Consider the following 13,609-nt stretch of genomic DNA (forward strand, 5'->3'; position numbering starts at 1 on the left):
TGCTAAAGCCCCCTCCCTTCTCCATTCAAGTTTGATCCAGTTGCTGCTGCAGCATAGCCACTAAGGGGATTATTTATTAACCCCCTAAATGACAGCTACCCCCTGACACTTGCACAATTCTGCCTTCTCTCTGAGGCTGGGTACCCCCTCTGATGACTGCTTGCCCACTAGTCACAGGTCACAACTCAGGCGTGTCACCTGTTATTGATTCATGTAAGTGGCTTATAAATTGCTATGGTTTATTTAAAAAGCAGCTGTCCGCTCTCCTGACATTTCTGTATTAGTAAATACTTGTATTCTCCATTAAATAACAAGTCTGGAACATCTTTTCTTAGAACTCTGTGTTGTATTGTACATTCCTCTCTTATTCCTCCTAGAAACCTATGAATACATTGACAGCTGGGTGTTACCAGTTGGGGGTGTGTCCTTGCACAGACTCACTATGTCCTATCAGTGCTGTCAGTGTCAGACTGTAGGGACACGCCCCCTAGGACAAGGGCAATAGTAACAGCTAGTTGTAAATGTATTCATACACTTCTTCTAGGAGGAATAACAGAGGAAGGCACCTGTCAGAGTTCTAAGAAAAGATGTTCCAGGATTATTTCATGTGGAATATAAGCGTTTACTAAAACAGACATGTCAGGAGAGGTGCCTGGTCCTCTTTAAAGGGGTTGCCCCAATATGTACAATTATGACCTTTCCACAGGATGTGATTGTCTGATCACCAGGGGCCCCACTACCGGGATTAGGATAGTGGGCCTCATATAATCATTGTTGTCCCTAGTAACTAGGTCAGCATTTAATATCTTTACTGTTTAGAAAATGATTTCTGAATGCTGATTGGTTGCTATGGGCAGTTTTCTTCTTGCACCTGCTATGTTGTCACATGCGGCAGATTTATCAATGAATTTTCTAGCATGAATACATGAAAAAATGGAGTGCTCAACACCATATTAATGTAGCCCCCATGTCCTGCCCACTGCCCATCAACATGTGATGGGGAGTGGGCAGGACATAATTTACTAACAATGTCTGTTTTCTGACAATTAAGAATATGAAAAGCAGCAACCAGATCTGACCTAGCGTTGTTTTTAGCCCATGCCACAACTTTTAGTATACCATGTTCCCTGTTGGTGAATGTTCTGATTGCTGAAAGGGCGTAAACAGTGTGCCATTACTAATAAATCTTCTACTGTGTCGCATCCCTCTACAGACAGGTGAGATCTAATATGGCTGTGACATAATGGAACACTGTAGCCCTGCTTCAATGCACTATGGTATCACAGTTACCCCACTATCGTTTGTTATGTAGCAGGAATGTTTATGGCGGGACTGTGGGCAACAGATGCCAGCACTACATCATGTCCCTGTCTTTACAACTGTCCTTTACTTTCAGTCTGACTAAGCCCTTATGCACACGACAGGGTTTCCCGGCCGTGTGACGGCGTTCAAAAAACGGCCGTCACACGGCCGCAGTAGGAACAATAGACCCCAAATGGGGCTATTCACACGACCGATTTTTTTTTTTTGATGGCCCGGGAAACCCGGCCGTCAAAAAATGGGATATGCCCTATTTTCGGCCGTTCTCTCGGCCGCCCGGCTCCCATAGAAGTCTATGGGGCCGGGTAATACACGGCCATCACTTGAATGTGCTACAAGTGACGGCTGTGTCTTCCATCGCTCGCTCTCTCTCTCTCCTTCTCCTCCTCACAGTGCGAAGTACATGTGAGGAGGAAGGTATTTTTTTGCTCCCTGTAGGAGCTGAATCCCCAATCCCCGGCCACAGCGTTGCCGAAGCTGTGGCTGGGGATTCCGCTCCAGGTGAAGTCCCTGCCTTCACTGTCCTTATATCGACAGTGAAATGAGGGACTTCTCCTGGAGCCGTCCCCTACAAGAAAGTAGGGGGGGATGCCATCTATGGGGGTGACTGTACAAGGGGGTCTGTGTGGCTTTACCTACAAGGGGGTCTGTGTGGCTTTACCTACAAGGGGGTCTGTGGCAGTATCTATAGAGAGATGTGTGTGGCAAAAAATGTACAAATGAAATTCATCCGATTTTAAAACGGACAAGGAAAAAAACGGGTGTAAAATCGGTCGTTAAAAACGGAACGGAATCGGAACGGATTCAAAACGGACGTTTTTATAGTGACGCTCGGACCCTGTCGTGTGAATAAGGCCTAACTGGACTAGTATGTTTTTAAAGTTGGAGTGTAGGGGCCACTTGTGCACTGCGCTCCTTGCAGTATCTCGTTCCCTATGGGCCAAATATGTACTAATGTGTGTAATTTTGACATACTTTTCATTTTCAGTATGTCAAGGATCCCTTATTGGAGGAGGTGGCGTAGCTCCTTACACTATTTTTCACCTATATTAAAAATATATGCAACATAAACATGTTCACACGTGGTAGCAAAGTAATGCACAATGTAAATGATTGGAGTTTTGAAATTTTCCGCCTTGTCTTGACACATTCTAAACCATAATTGATGAAAGGGGGAAAACTTTTGGCAACACTCTTGACTGTACAGCTGGCTTTATGGACAACCGTATTTATTGATCTCTCTATACTGCTCTTCAATAGAACTGTCAGCGCTAGTTCTTCTGGGACTCCCGCCTATCTAGAGTACGGGGCTCCCCTGTTTGGCAGCTGTTATGGAAACAGCTGAGCATTTCACAGCTCCTATAAACTACATTGTAGAGCCTCAAGCATGCACGACCACTTCTTCACTTTGTCTCCTTCTCTTGGAAAATGTATGGTTTATCTTGTGGAGTCACTGCACATTCAGACAATTTCCACTGTGGATTTTGCAGCAGTTCCGCAATGGATCTGCATATGAAACATGCAGATTTTGTTGCGGATTAAGCACTGGATTTCCCGCAAGTTTCATCCTATGCATTACAAAGGATGAAATCGGCTACTTCTCTGCAACAGACTTAGGCCTGATTTTCACGCGTGTCGTATGCACCTATATTCGTCTATGGGGCCGTGCAGACAGTCTGTGAGTTTTGCTCCTCGTTAGTCCGCTGAAAAAAACTCACGACATGACCTATCTTTGTGCGCTGTTCGCGCATCACGCACCCATTGAAGTCAATGAGTGCGTGAAAACCACGCATGCCGCACGGAAGCACTTCCGTGCGAACTGCGTGATTCGCGCAACAGCTGTCAAACTCTGAATGCAAACAGAAAAGCACCACGTGCTTTTCTGTTTACAAACATCCAAACGGAGTGTCATAATGATGGCGGCTGCGATAAAATCTCGCAGCCGCTCATCATACACTGATGACACACGGAGCTGTTAAGTGCCTTTTGCGCACACAAAACGCCGCGTTTTTTGCGTCCGCAAAACGCACACGCTCGTGTAAATAAGGCCTTAGCGTGCTGCGGATTAGATTTCAAAGGACTTTTTTCCGCCTCATGTGGACAGTTTTATAATCCCCATCCACTTGTATTGTAAATTGCTGTGGGTTTGCAATGCGGAATCGGCACCACAAATTGCCGGGGGTTCCGATTGCTGCAATGGCAACCGGAGGCCTAATACTGGCCTCCCGGTCTGCCTAGCATGGAAAACTTCCAGCCCCCGCCCGGCGGCGGAGCCTGCACGTCTTACGTAGCTGCCGGCAAGATGGCGCCACCACAGGAGCTGGTCCGGTGTCATCAGCGGTGGAAGTCAGCTGTATGTTACAGCTGACATCGACCTGTAATGGCAGGAACCGGAGCTAGCTCCGATCCCTGCTATTAACCCCTTCGATGCAGCGATCAAAAGCGATCGCTGCATCTTAGCGGTTGCTAGCAGATCACCAGCCCTGGCAGGCAATCGGGACTAGCGACTGCTGCTATGGCAACAGGAGACACAATGGCCTACTGGCTCTGCCATTACGGAAGCCGATTAGGCCCCGCAGGGAGGCGAGGCCTAATCAGCTTGCTGTCAGTGAATAACTGACAGATCTATTACATTGGACTGCGTAGGTAGCTCAATGTATACGGGGAAAAAAAAAAATCTGACAGTTGGACCTTCAAGTCCCCTAGTGGGACTTGGAAAAAAAGTGTGAAAAAAATAACTTTGAAAACATAAGTTTCAAGTAATAAAATAAAACACAATCGCCCTCTTCCATTATCAAGTCCTTTATTAATGAAAAAAAGAAATAAACCATACGTATTTAGTATCGCCGTGACCGTAACGACCTGAGGTATAAAAATATTATATTTATTGCACGCAGTAAACGGCGTAAAAAAAAAAAACGTAAAAAACTATACCAGAGTTTCTGTTTTTTGGTCACTTTGCCCTACAAATATTGGAATAAAAACTGATCAAAAAGTCACACGTATTAAAAAATGGTACCTATAAAAACTATAGCTCGTCCCGCAAAAAACAAGCCCTCATACACCTCCGTCGACTAAAAAGTTATGGTTCTCACAACTTGGCGACAGAAAAAATACATTCTTTTTACAAAAGTAATTTTAGTGTGCAAAACGTTGTAAAACACAAAAAAGTGCTATAAATTCGGTATCGCCGGAATCGTACTGACCCGCAGAATAAAGGTAACATGTTATTTATAATGCATGGTGAATGCTGTATAAAAAAAAAATGCCAGAATTGCGTTTTTTTTTTGGTTACCTGGCCTCCAAAATGGTACCAATAAAGGCTACAGCTCCTCCCACAAAAAACAGCCCTCATACCGCTACGTCTATGAAAAAATTAAATTTGTTAAGGCTCCAATAAGTCAGGAAATAAAAAATATGCAGTTGTGCCGACCCGAGGGGAACATTTCTGAAAGAGGTGATTTATCAAGGCCCTAAAATTAGGGAACCAGGAAGGGGAGAGCCCAAACACATCTGCTGGAAGAGAGGGCCTCCGTATTATACTAGGGTAACACTTCCCAGCAAAATTCCCCAAACTGCAAAGGTGCGGAGTGTGGACCAAAAGTAAGCACATCATCTATCAGTGCGACACCGGCCTGTGCAGAAAGGATTGCTTCACAGCGTAACACGCATCTATGGATCATCTTATTGTTTTTTTTACCCCATTATTATACCACTTGACTATGCCCCTGATGTACTCTGCCCAGCTTACATGTACCCCATATTATAAATGGAAACCCCAGTAATCAAACAAAACTACTACCAAGCAATATCCGCTCTCCAAAAGCCAAATGGCGCTACCTCCCCTCTGAACCCTACAGCGTCCCCAAACAGCCGTTTACTTCCACATATATGGCATCGCCATACCTGGGAGAACCCTTTTAACAATTTTTGGGGGGTGTGTCTCCAGTGGCATAATCTGGGCACGATCTATTTGCCACTGAAATAGCATATCTAGGGAAAAATAGACATTTTTAATTTGCACCATCCGCAGCGCATTCTTTTATGGAAAAGACCTGTGGGGTGTAAGTTTCCAAAATGGGGTCACTTTCTTTTTATTTCACATCTGAGCCTCTGTAATTGTGAACCAATACTTTGTAAATCACCAAATTAGCCTTCATTTTACATGGTACTCTCTCACTCCTGAGCCTGGTCGAATGTCCAGGCAAAAGATTAGGGTCACATGTAGGGTGTTTCTAAAACTGGGAAACACCGCATAATAATAAGAGAGCGGTCCTGTTATGGTGGCACAAGCTGGGCACCATATATTAACATATCTATGGAAAAAATCCCATTTTCACTCTGCAATCGAGTGCACACTAATTTCTACAAAACACCTGCAAGGTTAACATGCCCACTACACCCCTAGGTGAATGCATTGAGGGGTGTAGTTTCCAAAATGTGGTCACTTCTGGGGGGTTTCCACTGTTTTGGTCCCACAGGCGCCCAGAAACCAATCCAGCAAAATCTGCACTCCAAATGGCGCTCCTTCCCTTCTGAGCCCTGCCGTGTGCCCAAACAGCAGTTTATGACCACATATGGGGTATTGCCGTACTCGGGAAAATTGCTTTACAAATGCTGGGTTTCTTTTTCTCCTTTATTTGTTGAGAAAATGAAATATTTTTAACTAAAGCTACATCTTATTAAAGAAAAATGATTGTTTTTATTTTCACTGCCCAATTCTAATAAATTCTATGAAACACGTGTGGGGTCAAAATGATCACTACATCCCTAGATGAATTCCTCAAGGGGTGTAGTTTCCTAAATGGAGTCACTTTTTGGGTGTTTTCATTGTTTTGTCCCCTCAGGGGCTCTGTAAATGTGACATGGCCTCCGCAAATCATTCCTGCTAAATGTGATCTCCAAAAAGCGCTCTTTCCCTTCTAAGCCCCGCCGTGTGTCCAAACAGCCGATTATTACCACATGTGCAGCATTGTTTTACTCGGGAGAAATTGCATTACAGATTTTGCGGTGCTTTTTCTCCTTCAGTCCTTGTGGAAATGAGAAAAAATTAGCTAAACCTACATTTTCTTTGAAAAAATTTAGATTTTTATTTTCAGGGCCTACTTCCAATAATTTCTGAAAAAAACCTGTGGGGTCAAAACGCTCACTATACCTCTAGATAATTTCCTCAATGGGTGTAGTTTCCAAAATGGGGTCACTTGTGGGGGTTTCCACTGTTTTGTCCCCTCGGGGGCTTTGTAAATGTGATCAGGCCTTCGCAAACCATTCCTGCTAAATGTGAACTCCAAAAGCGAAATAGCGCCCTTTCCCTTCTAAGCCCTGCCGTGTGTCCAGATAGCCATTTATTACCACATATGGGGTATTGTTTTACTCGGGAGAAATTGCTTTACAAATGTTGCAGTGCTTTTTCTCCTTCAGTCCTTGTGGAAATGAGAAAAAAAAATCGCTAAACCTACATTTTCTTGGAAAAAAAATTAGATTTTAATTTTCACGTCCTATTCCAATAATTTCTGTAAAAAACCTGTGCGGTCAAAATGCTCACTATACACCTAGATTATTTAATTGAGGGGTCTAGGTTCCAAAATGAGGTCACTTTTGGGGGGTTTCCACTGTTTTGGCACCGCAAGAGCCCTTCAAACCTCACATGGTACCTAAAATATATTCTAATAAAAATAAGGACCCAAAATCCTCTAGGTGCTCCTTTGCTTCTGAAGCCGGTGCTTCAGTCCATTACCACACTAGGGCCACATGTGGGATATTTCTAAAAACTACAGAATCTGGGCAATAAATATTGAGTTGCATTTTTCTGGTAAAACTGTTACCAAAAAAATGAATTAAAGAGAACCTTTCACCTCCCCAAACATGTGCAGCATGTTATAGGAGAGGCTTCACAAACCCTGTCTCACGTAAAATTATTTTTCTAACTCCATCCGTTATTTACATATCGGTGCCGTTATATTTGACGCCCGAGATGTAAATAAGCCCCTGAACAGTCAATGGGGCGTTTCTAACTAACTAAAAGGCATGGGGGCATGATGTCTCTGCTCTGACACTGTCCAATCAGCTGCGGACAGTGTCAGGGCGACTTGCGCTGTGTTCCCTCCCGCGAGAACACACACAAACTTGGCGTTTGTGCTGCAGGTGGCGTGCGCGCGCCCTCACGCATGCGCGCACGGCCGTTCACTCGCACATCGACGTCACCACTCCCGCCGCCACGGAACGAGAAGAGACGAGGAGGAGACGCAGAGAAGGAAGAGACGAGGAGGAGATCTACTTACATCCGTCGATGTGTGCGCCCACGCTATCTGCAGCACAATCAGCAAGTCTGTGTGTGTTCTCGTGGGAAAGAACACAGCGCTAGCCACCCTGACACTGTCCACAGCTGATTGGACAATGTCAGAACGGAGACATCACGCCCCCTTGCCTTTTAGTTAGTTAGAAACGCCCCATTGACTGTTCAGGGGCTTAATTACATATCGAGCGCCAAATATAACGTCACCGATATGTAAATAACGGAGGGAGTTACAAAAATAATTTTACGTGAGACAGTGTTTGTGAAGCCTCTCCTATAACATGCTGCACATGTTTGGGGAGGTGAAAGGTTCCCTTTAAATATGAATTTCTGCAAAAAAAAAAAAAAAACATTTTGTAAATTTCACCTCTACTTTGCTTTAATTCCTGTGAAACGTCTAAAGGGTTAAGAAACTTTCTAAATGTTTTGAATACTTTGAGGGGTGCAGTTTTTAAAATGGGGTGATTTTATTGGGGGTTTCTAATATATAAGGCCCTCAAAGCCACTTCACAACTGAACTGGCCCTGCAAAAATAGCCTTTTGAAATTTTCTTAAAAATGTGAGAAATTGCTGCTAAAGTTCTAAGCCTTGTAACGTCCTAGAAAAATTAAAGGATGTTCAAAAAATGATGCCGAACTAAAGTAGACATATGGGGGATGTTAATTAGTAACAATTTTGTGTGGTATAACTGCCTGTCTTACAAGCAGATACATTTAAATTGAGAAAAATAAAAAATTTTGCAATTTTTCGCTAAAATTTGGTGTTTTTCACAATTAAATACTGACCGTATCGAGCAAATTTTGCCGGTAACATAAAGTCCAATGTGTCACGAGAAAACACTCTCGGAATGCTTTCACCTATCCAAGCGATTCTGACGTTATTACCACATAAAGTGAAACATGTCAGATTTGAAAAATGAGGCTCTGTCAGGAAGGTCAAAAGTGGCCAAAGAGGGAAGGCGTTAAAGGGTATCTATCAGCAATTTTGAGCCTTTATAACTGCTGACAGCACTTTATACAGAACAGGGAGAGCAGCGTAATTTTACATGTTTTCGGTCAAGCAAGTTGCACGACTGAAGGTTTTAACCCCTTTACAACGAAGGACGGCTATATCTGTCCTATGCAGGAGCCAGTTCCTACATAAGGATGGATATATCTGTCCTCTGATCGTGTGGGTACTGCCAGTGTACCCACGCGGTCAGCGGCAGGAGCACGCCTGTTATACACAGCCTAGCTCTTGCCCCAACTTCGGAATCGAAGTGCACTCCAATTTCGGCTGTTTAACCCATTAGATGCTGCTGTCAATAGCTCCCTCTGTCATCCCATCTTCACCCCCGCAAAGAAATTGCTGGGCGCCGTTGAGTTTCCATGGCAGCTGGGGTCCTAACATAGGCCCCCAAGTCTGCCTTCAGCAGCTGCCTATTACGCCACGCCAGTAATTACAGTAAAAATAAAATCAGTGGTTTTAGTTAGTAAGTGTCAAAACAACACATACGCGTATATGGTATCGCCGCAATCGTAACGACTCGAACAATAAAATTATCACATTAAATAAACAGCCAGATGAGCAGCATCTAAAAAAACAGCAAAATTATTTATTTATTTTCTCCCATTCCCCCCCATAAAAAATAAAATAAAGGTTAATCAAGAAGTCCCTTGTACCCCAAAATAGTACTAATGAAAACTACACCTTGCCCCGCAAAAATAAAGCCCACATATGGCCACATCGACGGAAAAATAATAAGTTACGGCTCTTGGAATGCGGTGATGCAAAAACAAGTAATTTTTTTCTGAAAGGGCTTTTATTGTGTAAACGTAGGAAAACATATAAAACCTTTATATAATTGGTATCCCCGTAATCGTGCCGACACATAGAATAAAAGTAACATGTTATTTACGCTGCATAGTAAACGGCGTAAATTTATAACGTGAAAATCAATGCTGGAATAGCTGCTTATTTTCAATTCTCTCCTAAAATAAAGTTAATAAAAGTTAATCGATATATGCATCCAAAAATGGTGCAATTGAAAAATACAACTCGTCCCGCAAAAAACAAGCCCTTATACGGCTATGACGATGGAATAAAAAAAAAAAAGTCACGACTCTTGGAATGCGTGAAAAAACAATCCTTGGTCATTAATGCGCGAAATTGCCTGGTCATTAAGGGGTTCATGTCCCCTTCGCTGCGATCGGACCGATCAGCTATTCCGGCTTCCTCCGGGCATCAGATGTTGGGCAATGGCCGATGTCGGAAGCAGATGGCTCTGCATAGTGGCCGTGCTGCAGTACTGCAACTCTGCTCCTAAGCACTTGAATAGGAGCAGAGCTGCAGCATGGCTGCTATACATACTGTGACCAGAGCCATCTGCTTCCAGCACGGGCATCCGGTCCCTGGAAGCAGCCGTGTCAGCTGATCGGTCGAGGTCTGGGTGTCGGACCCCCACCTATCATATACTGACGACCTATCCTGTGGATAGGCCATCAGTATGAAAAACCGCCCCATGCCTGGACAACCCCTTTAAGGTTTCCTGACTTATTTTGTCTTGGTGCTTAGCATGAAAAGAGACAATACAGGGCAGATATAGAGGTGTCCACTCTTAAGGTGTTATTACACGGTCCGACATGTGCTGTGTAAGTGAGCGCCAATCAACAAAACAGCTTGTTGATTGGCGCTCGTTTGCTACTTTCACAAGGAGCTACGTATGGAGACGAGCACTCGTTACTTCGATCACTCATTCCCATACATTTGTATCATGTCGGCAGCGCATCTCCCTGTTTACACAGGGACACGTGCTGCTGACTACGATGATAATAGTCTAGGCATTTAAAACCATACGATCAGCATATGAACAAGCTGATGGTTTCCCTCTTTACACAGGACAATTATTGCGGTTAACACTCGTTTGCAGAATAATTGGCCGATGTAAAAGGGCCTTTTACTTTTTCTTCAATTAAGTTGTTATGCAATTTGTCACTACCAATTCAATACAATCTTGTGCCATTTATGTCAAAATGGCACCTTTGGCACCACACATTCTGTCTAAAGACTGTATTACAACTATCTTGCAGGCCTTGAAGTCCAAAGAATATAACATACTTTGGGGATATACATACGCCAATCTTAAGATATCCGAAGTAAAACCGCGACGTTTACAGTGGAATGGGGATCCATCTGTCACCTATCAGTGGCCCGTGAATGCGATCATAGGCTGCCGATGGTTTGCCATGACAGGCAGTAATGTGTAGTATAGTAAATATACCAAAGAAATGATAAGTTGCATAGTAAAGTCCCCTAGTGGGACTAAAAAAAAAATTTAGGTGAAATGAAGTTCAAAAAAAAAAAGGTGCACAAAGGATAAATTTCAATAAAAAGTGGTTATTTTGTAAAAGTAAAAAAAAAAAAAGTACACATATATATATATATATATATATATATATTATAAAAATAGAAAATATATCTGCTCGTCATCTTCACCACCACAGGGTAGTCTTTCTTGCTTCTGACATAATCCACAACTATCACATATGTTTACTATTGGAAAGCTTGTGATCTGCAGACCGAGATGCTTTTCAAGAGCCAATCACAGAGCGTGAGAATTATTCTGTGATTGGTGAGCAGAGATGAATGACTGAGGTCATTCCTGGTCACTTACTACTTCCCAATACTCCCCTGCAGAGCTCAGTGTGAGAGTTTAGGAGTTGTCTGCAGCATGAGAATGATCAAGAGTGACGCATCTTCCCATGCTCATTCAGATACTGCTTAGAGTAGGGCTGGGCGATTTATGACCCTATATCAAAATCACGATTAATTGAACATGTACCCTCAGTTACGATTAATAAATGATTTTTAGGTCACACCCCTTTGTGCATAGCACGCCTCCTATTTGCATGACATGACATTTAATTAATATAGATCCTCTGAGCCTGCTGTATACTACTACATATAATATACACCCTGACACTGCCCCCACACAGTACAATGTCGCTATAGCTGTCCCCACGCAGTAAAAGTCCTCCATACAGCCCCAATAGTGCCTACTAAAAATAAAATACATACTTACCTAATGCCGTTCCAATGATGAGTGGAGGAGATCCCTCTGCTCCTCCGGTCTGTGTAGCTTGGCGCATATTTTCAGGTTCTGCTTCACTACCCCCCATCATACCTTTATATTACCTTCATCATTCCTGTATATAACTCCCATCATCCCTCTATACAGGGATGATGGGGGTTATATACAGAGACCCCCATCATGCCTGTATATAACCCCCCATCATCCGTATATAAAACATTGGGGAGGGCATTGGGACTTGAAATAAATAGGGCGACTGTCGTGGACCAATAAGATCCCTGAAACGCCGTTATATGGGAAAAGGGCAGCGGACTCTGAATACATTCGATTTAATTGCCCAGCCTTATCTTAGAGGCATAGATGGAGATTTTGTTCACGTTTATCATGGCTCAGGAAAGGAGTTTTGATAGATATGCCTTTAAATGAAGTTAGTAACCCAAGAGACTCTTATTCCCTAGACCCGTTCACAAGCCTGTATAAGAAAGTGAGGCCTGCCACATCTACTACTTTTGCTAATGATGCTTTTACACATAATGGCTTGTGTAATTATATTGACCTCTTGTTCTGCCCATGGTAGGATATATTAGGGTGTAACAAACGTATGTATACATCTCTAGGATGTGTATTTTTATTTATTTTTCCATCAGATTTCTGTAGAACTAATTTTTCTGTTTCCCTTTTTGTTCAGCCACCAACTTCTAGGATCCTTCTTTCATAGTGCTGAATGCAGAAACATCCGTCTACCCAACAGTCTTGTGTTTTCTAAGATTTTTTCTTTTTTGCCTAAGATGCTCTGGCTCTTCAGCACTAGACCAGCAGGGTTACTGAAGGAAGTGGGTGAAAGAGTTTGAGAAGTTGATATGGTACATTACACTGGTGGAGAGAGACATTTGGGCAGGTTTTTTTTTGGTTTTTTTTTAAGTGTAGTACTTGGCTTTATTGGACATTTTGCAAGCAAGATGTGCTAGAAAAAAAAGCTTTGAGGGTACGTCCACACACCGTGTAATCTCTGCGGAATTTCCATGCGGATATTCTGCGACGGTTTCAGGTCAATTTCCGCACGTGTTTTCTGCTGGTTTTCTTTACGCAGCGTGTTAATATTTGTTCAAATCTCATCCACTTTGCGTCTACTGTAATATGCTGCAGAATTTCCGCATTGACAAACCAGACAGAAATTCCACACTATTTGAACATTGAATATGCTGCTCTTTACTATATACAGAATAGTTTTGTGGGAACATTTATAACCTGTATTTTATTCAGTTAAATCACTACTCCTTCTGAGTTTAGGAGTCCAGTGGATAGTCTCCCTCAATGATTAATAACCTATTCTATATACGTGCTCATACAGAGATAGCTGTCAATCACTGAATGAGAACAGCCATTGGACTCCTAAGATCAGAATGAGATTTTATTATCCCTGTTAAATCCCTACGGAGTTAAACTGAATCAATTCGCACAAAATTATATATCCATCTTTGCAACTCCTGCTCTATAACGCACTGCAGATCGGGTTGCATTTTCTAAATGACAAGTGTCCTTTAAATTCTTTGTTTTTACATAACTTTTGGGAAAGGGTATTTCTTTGTCATTTCTTTTCATGTAGTAGTTCTAAGGTTTCTGGAAGTTCAACTTTAAATCCTTTTTGTTAAAGTGTATCTCCAATTATAAACAACCTCCCTAAAGGGGTTACGTGGGGACCAAAAATGATTAGCAGTGTGCTCGCAGCAGTATATGTGTATACTCTCTAATATACATTTCGGTCCCCTGTCGCACTGATTCTGAGATTTTCATAGATTTTTATAGTGCTGATGTGGGACTGGAAGTCTGGTTGCGCGGGCTTCTTTGATGATGCTACGACTCTTCGTCATGTAACCGGCCCCGCTGTACTCTATGTAATCGCTGCTTGCTCGTAGAGTACAGCA

General features: G+C 42.8%; 1 protein-coding gene across 2 annotated transcripts in view; it reads left to right on the top strand.

Moving 5' to 3' along the window:
* Positions 1-13,609, top strand: part of ZNF292 (zinc finger protein 292) — a 91,706-nt gene that overhangs the window by 20,249 nt on the left and 57,848 nt on the right. The window lies entirely within an intron of this gene.

This window comes from Rhinoderma darwinii, chromosome 4 (genome assembly GCF_050947455.1).
Source record: "Rhinoderma darwinii isolate aRhiDar2 chromosome 4, aRhiDar2.hap1, whole genome shotgun sequence".
Classification (NCBI taxonomy): Eukaryota; Metazoa; Chordata; class Amphibia; order Anura; family Rhinodermatidae; genus Rhinoderma; species Rhinoderma darwinii.